The 15,676-nt window shown below is 42.6% G+C and overlaps 1 long non-coding RNA gene across 1 annotated transcript in view; it reads right to left on the bottom strand.

Moving 5' to 3' along the window:
- The window catches only part of LOC109918524, a 166,738-nt gene that overhangs the window by 20,258 nt on the left and 130,804 nt on the right, over nucleotides 1-15,676 (bottom strand). The window contains exon 3 of the long non-coding RNA XR_007263250.1: nucleotides 11,712-11,787. This is a non-coding gene — a long non-coding RNA (uncharacterized LOC109918524). The remainder of the gene's footprint in view (nucleotides 1-11,711; nucleotides 11,788-15,676) is intronic.

The following is a 15,676-nucleotide window of genomic DNA, read 5'->3' as shown; positions in this document are numbered from 1 at the left end:
TGCTCCTATGATGCTGCTTGGCCTGCTGTGTTCATCCAGCCCTGCACCTTGTTGTCTCGGATTCTCCAGCATCTGCGGTTCCTACTATCTCTGATTCAATTTTAACCCCCCTCGAGTAACAGTGCCAGTCTCTGAACCTTATGCACCCCTCCTATCCCCAGCCCTGCTCTTGACCAGGAGCAGCGAATGGCACAGCGATACAGTTCCAGTCAAGGGGGCTTGGAGAGGGAATTTGCAGAATGCTGGTGCTCCAATCCATCCACTGCCTGTTCTTTCAGCATCCACAAGCATTTATGTTTTGCTGATGGTCTTAAGATCGATGAGGAACAGTGGTGAAAATACAGAGAATTCTCCAGTCTTCAAGGGGATTTGTGGAATCCTCAATTCCCCGTCAGAACAGCCAGGATAGGCTGACAATTCACATGCTGAAAAGCTCGAGTCCTGGAGTAGGGATTGACTTTAACACTTCCAGAGTCAAAGAGCAAACATATTGCAACTGGGTCCAACTGGACTGACTCATCATCCTATACTATTGTCATGAGGAGATTCAAAGATGGTGAAAGGATGGAGGGATCATGTTGTTCTGGTCTTAAAATGTGAACTTTCCTTCCTCTATAAACTAATCCACTGAGCTAAGAGCATGGTTATAATTGTTAGCAAATTCCTATCTAAGGGGAACCAAACACAAAGGAAATGAGCATCCCAATGCTCTTTAGGGAGGGAAATTTTCCAACCTTAGCCAATCTGGCCTACATATGACTCCAAATCTACAGCACTACAACTGACTCTTAATTGCCCTCTGAAATGGCTTAGCAAGCCATTTAGTTCAAGGGCAATTAAGGATGTGATGCCCAAATTCCATAAAAGGGTGAAGGATAAAGGATAGGGGACAGATAGTGCCTGGGCCAGTGGGAGCTACGAGAAAAGGCCATGGTTTTGAGCTCAATGTGATTGGGGTTGGGGTACAGTTAGGGTGAAGCACACATTAGGGAAAGAATGCCTGAAGGGGCTATGCAATACAGTCCAGTTTGGAGGGAGAGTTCAGTGAAACGGCAAGTCCTGAGTAGTAGTACAGGGTACCAGTTGTGGATAACAGAACACATCCAAAATTAGTCTGGATACAAATGTTGTAATCCAGATATAAATTAAATTGTGCATGTACAAAGCAAGAACAGAAACTTGGAACCTGGGTGGCATGTGAGCATCTGTACATTATTGTTCAATCCAATTATTCCTACCACCACCGATTTAATTAAAAATGATTGACAGCTTGGACTTCAAAGGTTTGCACAGAAATTAGTCTGGAAAATTTCTTCCCAATCATTAGCCCTGGCCCAACATCTGAATGCTAGCAGGGAACTGAGAAGATTATTGTCCATGCAGAATATCAAGATTCACCAAGTGATTAACCTGTGTATTTCATCAAAACAATTGTCCCTCTCAATGATATTAAAAAGAAAATTGAATAGGGACTTGAGAGAAATAAAATTGCAGGGTTACAGAGACACGGTGGGGGAATGTGGCTGACTAGATTACTCCACCAAGTGCTGGCATTGTCCGAATGGGCCAACTGGCCTCTTTCAGTAAATGGCTTTCAGTGTCTGTGGCCTGTCAGGTTAAGCATATATATAATGTTGACATATATGAGTAATACATAATGTGTATAAGTAAATTACATTCAAAAAATATTTTAATCCTTAAAAGATTGCTTTCAATGTTATTTGTAAATACTATGCTGATTTATTAAATAGTAAATCAATCAAAAGGGCCAAGTGATAAAACTCTAAATAAATTTAACTTGTAATTTTAATTTGTATATATTCATCTGAATTGCATTTTCTACTGTTCAAGGGACAAAGGAATATTCTAGGAGCTCTCGAGTGAATGATGGACTAGGGGAGTGTGGTGGGGTGACAAGGGTCATACACAGCAAGGACAAAATAATTGGAGGTGAGAAAAGCCAGTTGGCCCATCTAGGCTCATCCATGCGTTTGTAATGCAAGCAAGAGGCTTGACAGAATCCAGTAGAAAGTAGTCCATTTGATTGGCACCACATCCACAAACATTCACTCCCTTCGCCACCGCCGCTCATTAGCAGCAGTTTGTATACCAGCTACAGGATGCAATGCATAAAATAATCAAGGCTCCTTCGATAGCACCTTCCAAACCTGTGATCTTTACCATCTAGAAGGACATGGGCAGTAGATACATGGTGACACCATCACCTACAATTTCCCCTCCAAGCCACTCACTATCCTGACTTGGAAATATCTTGCCATTCCTTCACTGTCACTGTGTCACAATCCTGGAACTCCCTTCCCAACAGCACTGTGGTATCTTTGGTGAATTTCTGTAGCGAATCTTGTAGAGAGAACACACGGCTGCTACTGAGTCTTTCCCAGTTGAATGTGCAGATTGAACCTGACTCCACCACAGTCTCAGGGAGCACTTTACAAATCTTAGACTCTCAGGACATGAGAATTTTTTTTTCCCCTCCTATCAACTTTGCTTATTTTAATTAAACCTGTGTGTACCATTCTTGGGCCATTCACAATTGCTACAGATTCTCCCTATCTACTCTAACCAAACCCTTCATGATTTTGAACTTCCAACACATCTCCTCTCAGCCTTCTCATGTCCAAGAAGGGAAAGAAAGAGCCTCAGCTTCTCCAATTTATCCGTGTAACTGACATTCCTCCATCCTGGAACCATTTGAATATGCTGCCACCTTATTTTCAGGTGATGCAGTTCTACATCAAAACAAAATTAAAATCTAAACAACTGCGGATGCTGTAAATGTGTAACAAAAACAAAGTTGCTGGAAAAGCTCCGCAGGTCTGGCAGCATCTGTGAAGAAAAAAATCAGAGTTAATGTTTCAGGGTCCTTTGACCCTCCCTCAGAACTAACGGTAGCTGGGAAAATGTCGGGTTATATGCTGCATGTCGACAGATGCTTTCCCAGCCACCATCAGTTTTGAGGAAGTGTCACCGGACCCGAAACATTAACTCTGATTTTTTTCCTCACAGATGCTGCCAGACCTGCTGAGCTTTTTCCAGCAACTTCTGTTTTTGTTCTACATCACAACGACTCGTTTTGCAAAAAAATTATGTTGGTAAAACTTTTAGCACAACTTCCTTGCTTTTGTTAACATTTTCAGTCCAGTGACCCTTCTACAGAACTGAAGAAGAGTCACTGCACCCTAAACGTTAAAGGAGGGAATGCCCCTAACTACATTAATGGAGCTGAGGTAGAGATGGTAAAGAGTATCAAGTTTTTAGGACTGACGATCACCATTCTGACCTGGACCACCCACGTTGATGTGATGGTCAATAAGACACAACAATGTGGCACGGTGGCACAGTGGTTAGCACTGCTGCCTCGCAGCGCCAGGGACCCAGGTTTGGTTCCACCCTCGGGCGACTGTCTGTGCAGAGTTTGCACATTCTCCCCGTGTCTGTGCATGTTTCCTCTGGGTGCTCCGGTTTCCTCCCACAGTCCAAAGATGTGCAGGTTAGGTGGGTTGGCCATGTTAAATTGCCCCATAGTGTCCAGGGATGTGCAGGCTAGGTGGGTTAGCCATGGGAAATGCAGGGTTACAGGGATAGGGTAAGGGGTGGGTCTGGGTGGGATGCTCTTTGGAGGGTCAATGTGGACTTGATGGGCCAAATTGCCTGCAATGTAAATACAGGACTTGTATGACTAACACCTCTCCCTCCTCAGGAGGCCAAGGAAATTCAACATGTTCATCAGGACCCTCACCAGTGTTTACAAATTCACTATAGAAAGCATTCTATCTGGATGCATCACAGTTTGGTAGGGCAACTGCTCTGCCTAGGACCATAAGAAACTACAGAAAGTTGTGAACACAGCCCAGATCATCAAGCAAGCCAACATTCCATCTGCACTTCCCATTGCCTTGGAAAGATCATCAAAGACCCCTCCCACCCTGGTTATACTCTTTTCCAACCTCTTCCATCAGACAGAAGATACAAAAACTTAAAAACATGTACCAACAGGCTCAAGAGCAGCTTCTTCCCCTTTATTATTAGACTTCTGAATGGACCTCTCAAATGTCAGATCTAGGGTTGATCTTGTTCTTTGTACACCTTCTTTGCAACCGTAACTTTGTATTCCTCACTCTGTTCAATCACCCTATGATCTTTGTATGTTATCATCTGCCTGTACTGCACGCAAAACAAAACTTTTCACTGTACTGAGGTACATGTGACAATAATAAATCAAATCAAATCAAACTCTGCTTTCTCTCCAAAGCCTGCTGAGCTTTTCCCAGAAATTTCTGTTTTTGTTTCCAATTTCCAGCATCCACAGTTTTTTGTTTCATTTTTTGCTTTTGCACTTTATTCCTTGACTTGTAAAGCTAAAAGGAACACAGGTGTTTCTTCTTAAACAGCCTTTTCAATTTCTCCTGGCAACTGAAGGAAGAAAATTCCAGAATTTTACTGAAGTCAAATTTCACAATCTACCACAGTGGGAGTCAAGTCCGTGACCCGAGAACATTAGCCGTGGTTCATAGATTAACTAGAACAGTGACACGACCACAACACCACAAATGCCCTTACACTCCCTCAATTATTGAGCTGAAATTGGTCTTATATATGCACCGATTTTGTTTTCAGAGGCAAGGATCTATAGCCTTTGTTGGCACTTGGTTACACCTTTAAGTAGAATATGAAAAGATTTTTTTTTAAGAAGTGTCTACTTTAGGATTGAAACAAAAATAGGGTTTGAAGAGAGCTGTGGTTTAAAACACTGATGTCATGCCTTGGTGCCCAGATTTAGAATTAGCCCCAGATTAATACAAGCTGCCTTTTGCCCTTAAGGGTTCCACATGAGACAATTCTGGGGGCAGTTTCTCCAATTCCGACAGCTGCTATTTTACCTTAGTGCAGAACTATCCCTAAGCTGCAAAGATGTCCACTATACAGAACCCATGATACCAGAGATCAGCTGCTATTGGACACAGGAGCAGTAGAGGGCACACTTTGAAAGGAGTCAGGGTCTTGGAGGCTGAAGCAGAGGGTAGTAGAAACAGATGATCTACATTGAACCTTACTTTGGCAAAGGTGTTACTGATGATGCATTGAGCAGAAAGCAGTTCCAGTGGGCAGTTTTAACGTTGCCATTAATTTCATTAAAAGCAAACACAACTCTTTAAAAGGGGAAGGTTTTCTTTCCTGGTGAACTTTAATGGAGGGAGCATTGATAAAAGAAGCTTCAGTAAGTGGCTCAGGCCATCACTAATGAAGAGTAATACAAAGTTGGCTATTCTGTGGCTGTGATGAATTGTCCCTTTGTTCTGGCTTGAACACTTGGCTGCTCGCTTGGCGTAATTGCTGTCTCGTTGAATGCTATATTAAACAGCATCCGAATCCACAACGTCACTCCCCCACCCCACCTCACCCCCTCAGTTGCCTCTCTAGCCACAAACAACATAAGGAGGCATTGTCCATCTGAAACCAACTGGATGCTCTGGAAGATCACAGATCATTGCAGCAGATTGCAACATGCAGGACCTTGGGCTGCGGCGGGAGGGATTAAACAGAAACCTCTGTTTCACAGCGCAAGGTGAGATTCCATGAACAGCAAACCTCAGTGCGTTTCTGACCATAGAAACATAACACAAGAACAAGAATAGGCAATTCAGCCCCTCAAGCCTGTCCCATCATTCAATGAGATCCACAGATGATCTGTAGCCTAACTCCACATACCTACTATTGGCTCATAACCTTTTAAACTTTTGCTTAAAAAAAAATCTCTCAGATTTAACATTAACAGATCAGAAGGGGGGCTGATCAGCTCTTCGAACAAATTGGCCCATTCAATTAGACCATGGCTGATCTGGATCTCAATGCAATGCACTTGTCCTGGTTCCATGATCTTCTAAATCCTTACCTAACTCAGGAGGGAGGCAATAGCGTAGTGGTAATGTCACTGGACTAGTCAGCCAGGACCCCAGGCTAATGTACTGGTAGGGCATGAGTTTCAATCCCACTGTGGCTAATGGTGAACTCTGAACTCAATTTTTACCAAACGTTAGCCAAGTGTCACCTTGGAAGCCTGGCAGCCTCTGCGGAGAGACAGCAGAGTTAAATGCATTGCTTCCAGGGACCTTACTTGCTCTCCACAGATACTGCCAGACTCGGGTTTCTCCAGCAATTTCTGTCTTTGTTTCAGATTTCCAGCATCTGCAGTTCTTTGTTTTATTTAATCCATATAGCCTCCATCTTGAAGAAAGATTTATCTGGCTCATTTCTGCCATCCTAACTTGGTGTAGCCTACACATGACTCCAGACCTACAGCAATGTGCTTGACTCTTCACTGCTCAACACCGTAATAACATTCCTGAGGAAGGGGCTCGAAACGTTAACTCTGATTTGTCTTCACAGATGCTGCCAGACCTGCTGAGCTTTTCCAGCAACTTCTGTTTTTGTTTTTGGTTTACAGCATCTGCAGTTCTTTCGGTTTTTACCATAATGACAGAACCTTCTCTAGGTAATTAGGGATGGGCAATAAATGCTGGCCTCGTTCTTTTTAAAAGTTGGGATTTTCAATTGACACCCACCCTAAGGGATAGAGTTCCAGACATCTAACATCCATAGTGTGAAGAAACCTTTCCTGACATCACCCCGCTGAATGGCTGACCTCTCATTTTAAGATCATTGTTCCAGAGATTCCCAACACAGAAAATAGTTAATGACACCTTCCATCACTTCACTGATGATTGAGAGTAGACTGATGGGGCAGTAATTGCTTCGGTTGGATTTGTCCTGCTTTTTATATAGAGGACATGCCTGGGCAATCTTCCACATTGTCAGGTAGAGGCCAGTGTTATAACTGTACTGGAACAGCTTGGCTAGGGGAGCAGCAGATTCTGGAGCACAGGTCTTCAGTACTATTGCCGGAATGTGGTCAGGGCCCATAGCCTTTGCAGTATCCAGTGCCTCCAACTGTTTCTTGATATCACGTGGAGTGAATCAAATTGACTGAAGACTAACATCAGTGATGGTGGGGACCACTGGAGGATGCGGAGATGGATCACGCACTTGGTACTTCTTTCTGGAAGATTGCTGCAAATGCTTCAGCTTTACCTTTTGTGCTGATGTGTTGGGCTCTTTCATCATTGAGAATGGGGATATCTGTGGAGCTTCCTCCTCGAGTGAGTTGTTTAACTGTCCAACTCCATTCACAACTGGATGTGGCAGGAATGCAGAGCTTAGCACAAAAAGAGTGAGAGACATTGACCAAATAATTATAGGCCCGTCAGTGTGAAATTAGTAGTGGATGAATTACTGGGATTATTAAGAGATTTGATTAACTGTCAATTGGACAGACATGGATTATTCAGGGATAGTAGGAACTGCAGATGCTGGAGAATCCGAGACAACAAGGTGCAGGGCTGGATGAACACAGCAGGCCAAGCAGCATCATAGGAGCAGAGAGGTTTCATGAAGGGTCTAGGCCCGAAACGTCAGCCTCTCTGCTCCTATGATGCTGCTTGGCCTGCTGGATTATTCAGGGATAGTTTTTTGTTAAGGGGAGGTTGTGACTTACTACCTTAACTGAATTTTTTGACGAAGCAACAATGGAGAATTGATGAGGGCAGTGAAGTGGATGTTTTTACATGGATTTTAGCGATACACTTGACAAGGCCCCACATGGCAGATTGGTCAAAAAATTTAAAGCCTGTGGGATACAGGGGAATGTGAGCTGGATCCAAACTTGGCTCAATGACAGGAGATAAAGGTTGCTGGATGTTTTTGCAAATGGAAAGTAGTTTCCAGGGCTCAGTGTTGGGTCCCTTGCTCCTTGTGGTATATATTAATGGGTTAGACTTAAATTTGGGAGGCATGATTGGGGAAATTTGCAAACAACTCAGAAGACGGCTGGTTAGTTGATAGTAAAAAGGACAACTGTCAATTGCAGGATAATATCAATAGCTTGGTTGAGTGGATGAAAAAGTGACAAATGGAATTCAATCCAGAAAAGTGTGAAGTTACATAGAATCATAGCATCCCTACAGTGTGGAAGTAGGCCATTCATCCCATTGAATCCACACCAACACTTTGACAAGTGTCTCACCCAAACCCACTCCCTTCCCTATGACTCTGCATTTCCCATTGCTAATCCACCTAACCTACACATCCCTGGACACTACGCACAATTTAACATGGCCAATTCACCTAGCCTGCACATCTCTGACTGTGGGAGAAAACTGGAGCACCCAGAGGAAATTCACACAGACATAGGGAGAATGTGCAAACTCCACACAGACAGTCACCTGACAGTGGAACCGAACCTGGGTCCCTGGTGCTGTGAGGCAGCAGTGCTAACCACTGAGCCACCATGCCACCCCAAATGTTTGGCAAAGGCAGATAACGCAATGGAATACACAATAACTGGGAAGGTATTGTGAGGGGTAGAGGAAGTGAGAGACCTTGAAGTCCATGAAGGTGGTTGAACAGGTAAATATCGCAGGAAAAGAGGCATTTGGACACTTTCCTTCACTGGATGTGTATCAAATACAAAAGCAGGGATATAATGCTTGAACTATACAAGATACTGCTTACGCCACAGCTGGAGTTTTGTATCCAGTACTCGTCATCACAATATAAGAAATTAGGGGACGTTAGAGGCGATATCTTGGGGACAGTCCATATCACAGTAGAGGAGATGTTGGAAGTATTAGAATGTATGAAGGTGGATAAGTCTCCTGGTCCTGACCAGATATATCCAAGAACCCTGCAAGAGGCTAAAGAAGAAAATTGCAGAGGCCCTGGCTGATATATTTGCACCATTATTAGCCACAGGAGAGGACCCAGAAGACTGGAGGGTAGCGAAAGTGTGCCTCTATTCAAGAAGGGCTGCAAAGAAAAACTTGGGAATTATAGACCAGTAAGCCTAACATCTGTGGTAGTTAAGGTTGGATCGCACAGAATCCAGGGAGAGCAGGCAAATTAGATACACAATTGGCTTGATGGTAGGAAGCAGAAAGTAATAGTGGAAGGATGCTTGTCGGGCTGGAGGCCTGTGACTAGTGGTGTGCCTCAGGGGTCAGTGCTGGGCCCATTGCTGTTTGTTATCTATATCAATGATTTGGATGAGAATGTACAAGGCATGATTACTAAGTTTGTGGATGACACGAATATAGGTGGTATTGTGGACAGTTAGGAAGGTTATCAGAAATTGAAGCAGGTTCTTGATCAGCTGGAGAAGTGGGCCAAGAAATGGCAAATGGAGTTTAATATAGATAAGCGTGAGGTGTTGCAATTTGGAAAGTCAAATCCAGGTAGGAGTTTTCTGGTGAATGGTAGGGCCTTAAAGAGTGTAGTGGAAGAGAGGGACCTAGGAGTTCAGGTGCACAATTCTCTGAAAGTGGAGTCACAGGTAGACAGGGCAGTGAAGATGGCATTTGACACACTGGCTTTCATCAGTCAGGGAACTGAGTATTGACATTGAGAAGTTATGTTGCAGTTGTACAGGACATTTGGCAAGGCCGTACTTGGAGTATTATGTTCAAATTTGGTCACCTTGCTGCAGGAAGGATGTTATTAAACTGGAAACAGTGCAGAAGAAATTTACAAGGATGTTGCCAGGACTCAAGGGTCTGAGTTACCTTTGAGGGCAGCACGGTGGCTCAGTGGTTAGCACTGCTGCCTCACAGCGCCAGGGACTCGGGTTCAATTCCACCCCCGGGCAACTGTCTGTGTGGAGTTTGCACAATCTCCACGTGACTGCGTGGGTTTCCTCTGGGTGCTCCAGTTTTCTCCCACAGTCCAAAGCTGTGTAGGCTAGGTGGATTGGCCATGCTAAATTGCCCATAGTGTTCAGGGATGTGTAGCTTAGGTGGTTTATAGGGGGATGGGCCCGGGTGGAATGGTCCAAGGGTCAGTGTGGACTTGTTGGACTGAAGGGCCTGTTTTGACAATGTAGGGATTCTATGACAATATTCTATGATATAGGGAAAAGTTGGACAAGCTAGGACTTTTCTCTTTAGACTGTAGGAGGGTGGATCTTATAGAAGTGTATAAGATCAACAGAGGCATGAATAGGTTGAATGCACTGAGTCTTTTTCTCAAGGTTTGGGAATCGAGGACTGGAGGGCATTAATTCAAGGTAAGAGGGGAAAGAATACATGGGAACCTGAGGGGCAACTTTTTAACACATAGGGTGGTATGCATATGGAATGAGCTGCCAGCGGAAGGGGTTGAGGCGGGAACATTGACAACATTTAAAAGGTATTTGGACAAATACATGGATAGGAAAGGTTTGAGGAGGATATGGGCCAAGTTCAGGGAAAAGGGGTTAGCGTGGATGGACATTTTAGTCAGCACGGACCAGTTTGGGCCAAAAGGCCTGTCTTCGTGCTGTAGGACTCTATGGGCTCTATGACACTAAGAAGGACATAATTGCTCCAGAGAGAGTACAGAGGAGATTTACAAGAATGTTGCCAGGGCCTGAAAATTGCACCTATGAGGAAGATTGGATTGGCTGGGGGCTATTTACCTTAGGCCCAGAGCGGACTCCTGGCCTCAAGGAGAAACCTGGCGCAGTCTCCCGGCCTAAAACCCAGTGTACAATCGTCCACTCCATCTGTTTTTTTTTTCATTTCTCTCGCTCTCTTTTCCTGCTTTAGAAGGACTGTAATGCAGAACTTTTAATTATTTATTTTTCCAATTTATATTTAGGATTTTGTACCCAGCCACATGCGTACCTAAGATGGTGCATGAATGGTTACACTGTAAACCTTTTCCTGTACTCCTGTATCCTTGTACTTGAGTACATATGACAATAAAATTCAATTCTTAAAAAAACTGCTTTAGTATCTCCCACGCGCTCATGCCAACCTTTTATGACAAATGCAATGTAATATTTGGGCCAGCTGGTTTGCTCATGCTCATGTACCCATTGTTAAAAATGGTTAATAGGAAGCCATTTTCAGCTCGTGAGTGGGGTCGGGATGGTAAAATGTATAAAATCCCAATCCCTCAGAGAATTGATAGCCAAATGCTTGGCCTCACCAAACACTGGAATCCCTTACACAACAGAAATTGCTGGAAACGCTCAGCAGGTCTGGTAGCATCTGTGGAAAGAAATCAGAGTTAACGTTTCAGGTCAGAACAGGGTCTCAGCAATTTCTCTTTTTGTTTCTGATTTATAGCATCCGCTGTCCTTTCAGTTTTTACTGAAAATCCCTTTTTTTTTTAATTATTTGTTCGTAAGATGCGGGTGTTTACTGGCTTGTCCAGCATTTACTGATCATCCCAGAGGACAACCACACTGCTGTGAGTTTGGAGTCACAGGTAGGCCAAACCAGGTAAGGACAGCAGATATCCTTCCTCTAAAAGGACATCACAAACCAGATTTTTTTTGTTAACAATCAACGTTGGCCACAATTGGACTAAGTTTTTTTAAATTCCAAATTGAATTTCAAACACCATGGAACCTTTTCCCGGAGATCATTACTCTGGGGCTCTGGATTGCTAGTCTAATAACATTATCACTCCACCACCTACTTTTCCATCATTTCAAAAACTGATACTGGCATCTTCGCTTGCACATCCTACGTTGAGGTAAGTTTTGAAAGGCAACACTTTGCTAAATATTTAAATACAAAAGGAATATCAGTCCCTTTTTTTCTGGAAAGAAAAATGAATCACATCTTTGTGTATTGTATATTGAGGTTACTCACCATCAGCCTGTTGCCTCAGGAAACAATAACCAAAGCTACAACCAAGAGCTGTTCAACATCTGACGGGACAACACTGCTGGACAAGAAAAGATAAATGAGGTCAGCTCAGTTTTGAGATGGAGAACTTTGGCAGATACCACACAGAGTCCAACTCAAGTCTTTGCAAGTGAAAGTGTGAAACCAAACCAGAACAACCCATAGTTCACATTCGGTACAGCAATATGGATGCCACTATTAACCCCTGGTTCTTAGTTAGTTAGTCAGGGGATTGAAGGTTATGGGGAGAAGGCAGGAGAATGGAGTTGGGAAATGTATCAGCCATAATCAAATGGGGGAGTGTCACAATGGGCTGAATGGCCTCATTCTGCCCTCGAATCTTATGATCTGTGTTCATGGGGCTGAGAATGAAAAGGAATATTAGACAAAGGAGGAGCCCGTTCTGTTCCTCATTCTCACTCTGCCATTTGATTATGTCTCGGATACTCCGTACCTCAACCTCATTGAGCCTCCCAAGCTCCATTGATACTCCTCATTAAAAGAATGAATATCAGTCTTGAAAGCTCCAACTGATGCCACAACAGTGTTTTGAGGGAAAGAATTTCAATTGTTCACAAGGCTTGCATTGTCTTGATTACACAAGATGAATAACCAATCTAATTGAGGGGCTGAAGATGATAAACATTAGAAACATAGAAAATAGAAGCAGGAGTAGGCCATTCAGCCCTTTGAGTCTGCTCCACCATTCAAGATAATCATGGCTGATCATTCGACTCAGTTGCTTTCTCCCCACTCCCTTTGATCCCTATACCCCGAAGAATTATATCTAACTCCTTCTTGAAAACATTCAGTTTTGGTCCCAATTGCTTTCTGTGGCAAAGAATTCCACAGACTCCGCACTCTCTGGGTGAAGAAATCTCTCCTCATCTCAGTCTTAAATGGCCAATACCATATCTTTAATCTGAGACCGCTGGTTCTGGACTCCCTGGTCAGTGGGGACATCCTTCCTGTGTTTATCCTTTCTTGTCCTGTTAGAATTTCATACGCTTCTGAGATCCCCACGCATTATTCCAAGTTGTGTTCTTGTTTCCCAATTTCAGAGAGGGTGTGGTGTTTTTGTGGTAATGTCACTGGGTTAATAATCCAGAACCCCAGGCTAATGTTCTGGGAACATGAGATTTGAATCTCACCATAGTGGATGGCAAAATTTGAACTGAATAATAATTAGGAATGAAAAGCTCATCTAATGGCGATTGTGTAACAATAGTTGCACAGTATTCCTAAACAATTAACTTACTTTTTATAAATATACTACATGCCCTTGTATCATGACTTCAGTTATTGAAATATTTTGCTCCAAGCTGAACAAATGCAAGGAATTGTGAAAGCGTAATATTTCTAAAGGCCCAAAATAGCCCCTGTGTTCACAGAAAATGTGGCCACGACTCGTGTCTTTGACATTTGGCTGAGTCTTCACACTTATAAAGTCTGGAACCCAAATGTAAACCAAACACCACAAGTCTTTTTAAATAGCAGGTCTGTTTTTTAAATAGAAGTCAGCTTTTCATTTTAAATAGAAGCCTGTTGTTTTCAAAACAGAGCTTGTTTTTCTCATTCTGGACATTTTGCTGGGCAGTTTTGGGCAATGGAAGGTTCTTAAAATGCATAAAGAGATTTTGATCATCAGTGAGGACGCTTGCAGAATTGAACCAGCAATCTCAGGCTTGATCTTCCTCAAGACCAGTTACCAAATCTGGTTGGACTTGTCTCTTGAGGCTTCATCAATGGCTTCCTGCCTCCAACTACCCCACCCAGTCAACCTGCTAACATCATTAATAAAACACTATGCTCAAGAGAAATAATATAAAACACAAGACATTTTTTCAAATGTCCTTATGATTTTTCTTTCTGGATTTAACTGCTGTGTTGCTCAGCAAATTAATCTTTAATTCCTGAAGACCCCAGCACAATCTTGGATGGTTGGCAACACTCAAACAACCCTCAGATGGGTTTTGGATCAGGACAAGACCTACAACCTCAAATATCACTACTGTGGTGTCCCAAAGATTTCCGAAACCTTTACTCTTCCGACCACAGTGTGGTGTGTCTGCATGCTTTGTGTGTTTGTTTATATACAGTATACATACACATATGGCTCCTGGTGTATGTATGTCAATGTGTATGTTTGCGTACGTAAGAGATATGGTAGACAGCAAAGAGCCACCTGATTCCATCCAGTCCATCACACAAAACTCCGATGCGTTATAGCCACTATATACATATATAATGTATACACACTGCCCACCAGTGCTTTATGTAAAGTTTTGCTATTTGCATGACCAGTTTTTCCAATGTGCAATTACTTCAAAATTCTTTGAGCAACTGCATCCCACCTCATCCACCACTAACACTGCTTTTAACTCACAGGGCCTGTGTGGTATGCACTAGACTAGTGGTTGACCACACATGCACACAGCTTAACAGAAACATTGCTCACAGGTCCTGTGAGATCTCCTGGGAGAGCAGAAAATTCAGAAAAAAATTTGGAGGAGAGAAAAAGAACTCGGAAAACTCCTCTCCTATTCCTTTAGACAATATATCTTTACGTGCTTGCATCTTATATGGTAACACATTAATAAACAACACAGAAGTTGTTGAGGAACAACCAGACCCGAAATGTTAACTCTGCTTTTTCTTCACAGATGCTGCCAGACTCACTGAGCTTTTCCAGCAACTTCTGTTTTTGTTCCTGATTTACAGCACCTACAGTTCTTGTGGTTTTAACAAAGGTTGTTAAGTCTGGATGGTGGATCATTTCACTCTGCATTTTTGTACCCGGTGGTGTCATATTGGTTTCAACTTATTGTTCCCGTTATGCGTTTAAGCAACCTCTGGAAATTACCTACATCCTGAATCCTTACCTTCTCAAGGCGATATTACAGGATATTGCCAACTGTCTCCACTTAAAAAGGAACAGTTATTAAAAGTGAAACTTGCTAAGAAAATAACTGCTTGTTAACAAGAAAATATTCCAATAAATGCAAAGAACTGTAAGATATACTGTGTTTTGCAAATCTTCAGATTGGAGTGATCAATTGATGTCACTCCACTCTTCCCTTCACACAACTGGCACCTCGCCTGGTTTCTCCCAATTATTTTTAACAACTTGCTGGAGTTGCCCATTAATTGCCCATTAAGTTCATGCCAGAAAGTTAAAGCTTGTAATTAAGAGCAGAAGTACTCTTTTACTGACATGATAATCATTAATGGAATTCCAATCAATCTTTCCAATCCACAAACCCAACAATTTAAATTGTTTACTTTCATTCATGCATGGACAGAGCAAGTTCTTCTCAGAGAACTTTAAAAAGTTTTATTTTCAATACTTTTTCTTACCTTCCCAATTTTTTTTCTCTCAATTCAGTCTTACATTCCATCTCCCTATTTTCTTTCTATCCTCGGTTCACCTCCGATTCACCCACCTTCCCTACTGTTGTGGAGATGCTGGTGTTGGACTGGGGTGAACAAGGTCAAAAATCACGTGGCACCAGGTTATAGTCCGACAGTTTTATTTGAAAACACAAGCTTTCAGAGTCTCGCTCTTTCTTCTGCTGTCTGTAAGAGGTGACATCAGACACAGAATTTGTAAGCAGAAGATCAAAGGGTCATAGAACTGATGCGAATGTATTGAACCAACCTAAGATGGCTGTAAAACCTTTAATCAGTTAGAAAGGATTAATATGCAAATTCCCAACTTTTTTTCAAGCCACTGCCCCAAGATAACTAACGGTTTTATCGGTATACCAGAGGTAACATCTCAGGTCAGACAACACATTTTAGATGTGGGGTATTATTTAGATTTTGCTGTGTATTAGCTTGAGGTCAGACTGGTTTTATTTGCAAAGTAAGAATTTATAAAATGCCACATTGACTGTCTACAAATTGTATGCCTTTTGAACAAAATGGAA

This window comes from Rhincodon typus, chromosome 11, assembly GCF_021869965.1.
Source record: "Rhincodon typus isolate 14 chromosome 11, sRhiTyp1.1, whole genome shotgun sequence".
NCBI classification, from domain to species: Eukaryota; Metazoa; Chordata; class Chondrichthyes; order Orectolobiformes; family Rhincodontidae; genus Rhincodon; species Rhincodon typus.
The sequence above is the reverse complement of the archived record's forward strand: the minus strand, read 5'-3'. Positions and strand labels throughout refer to the sequence as shown.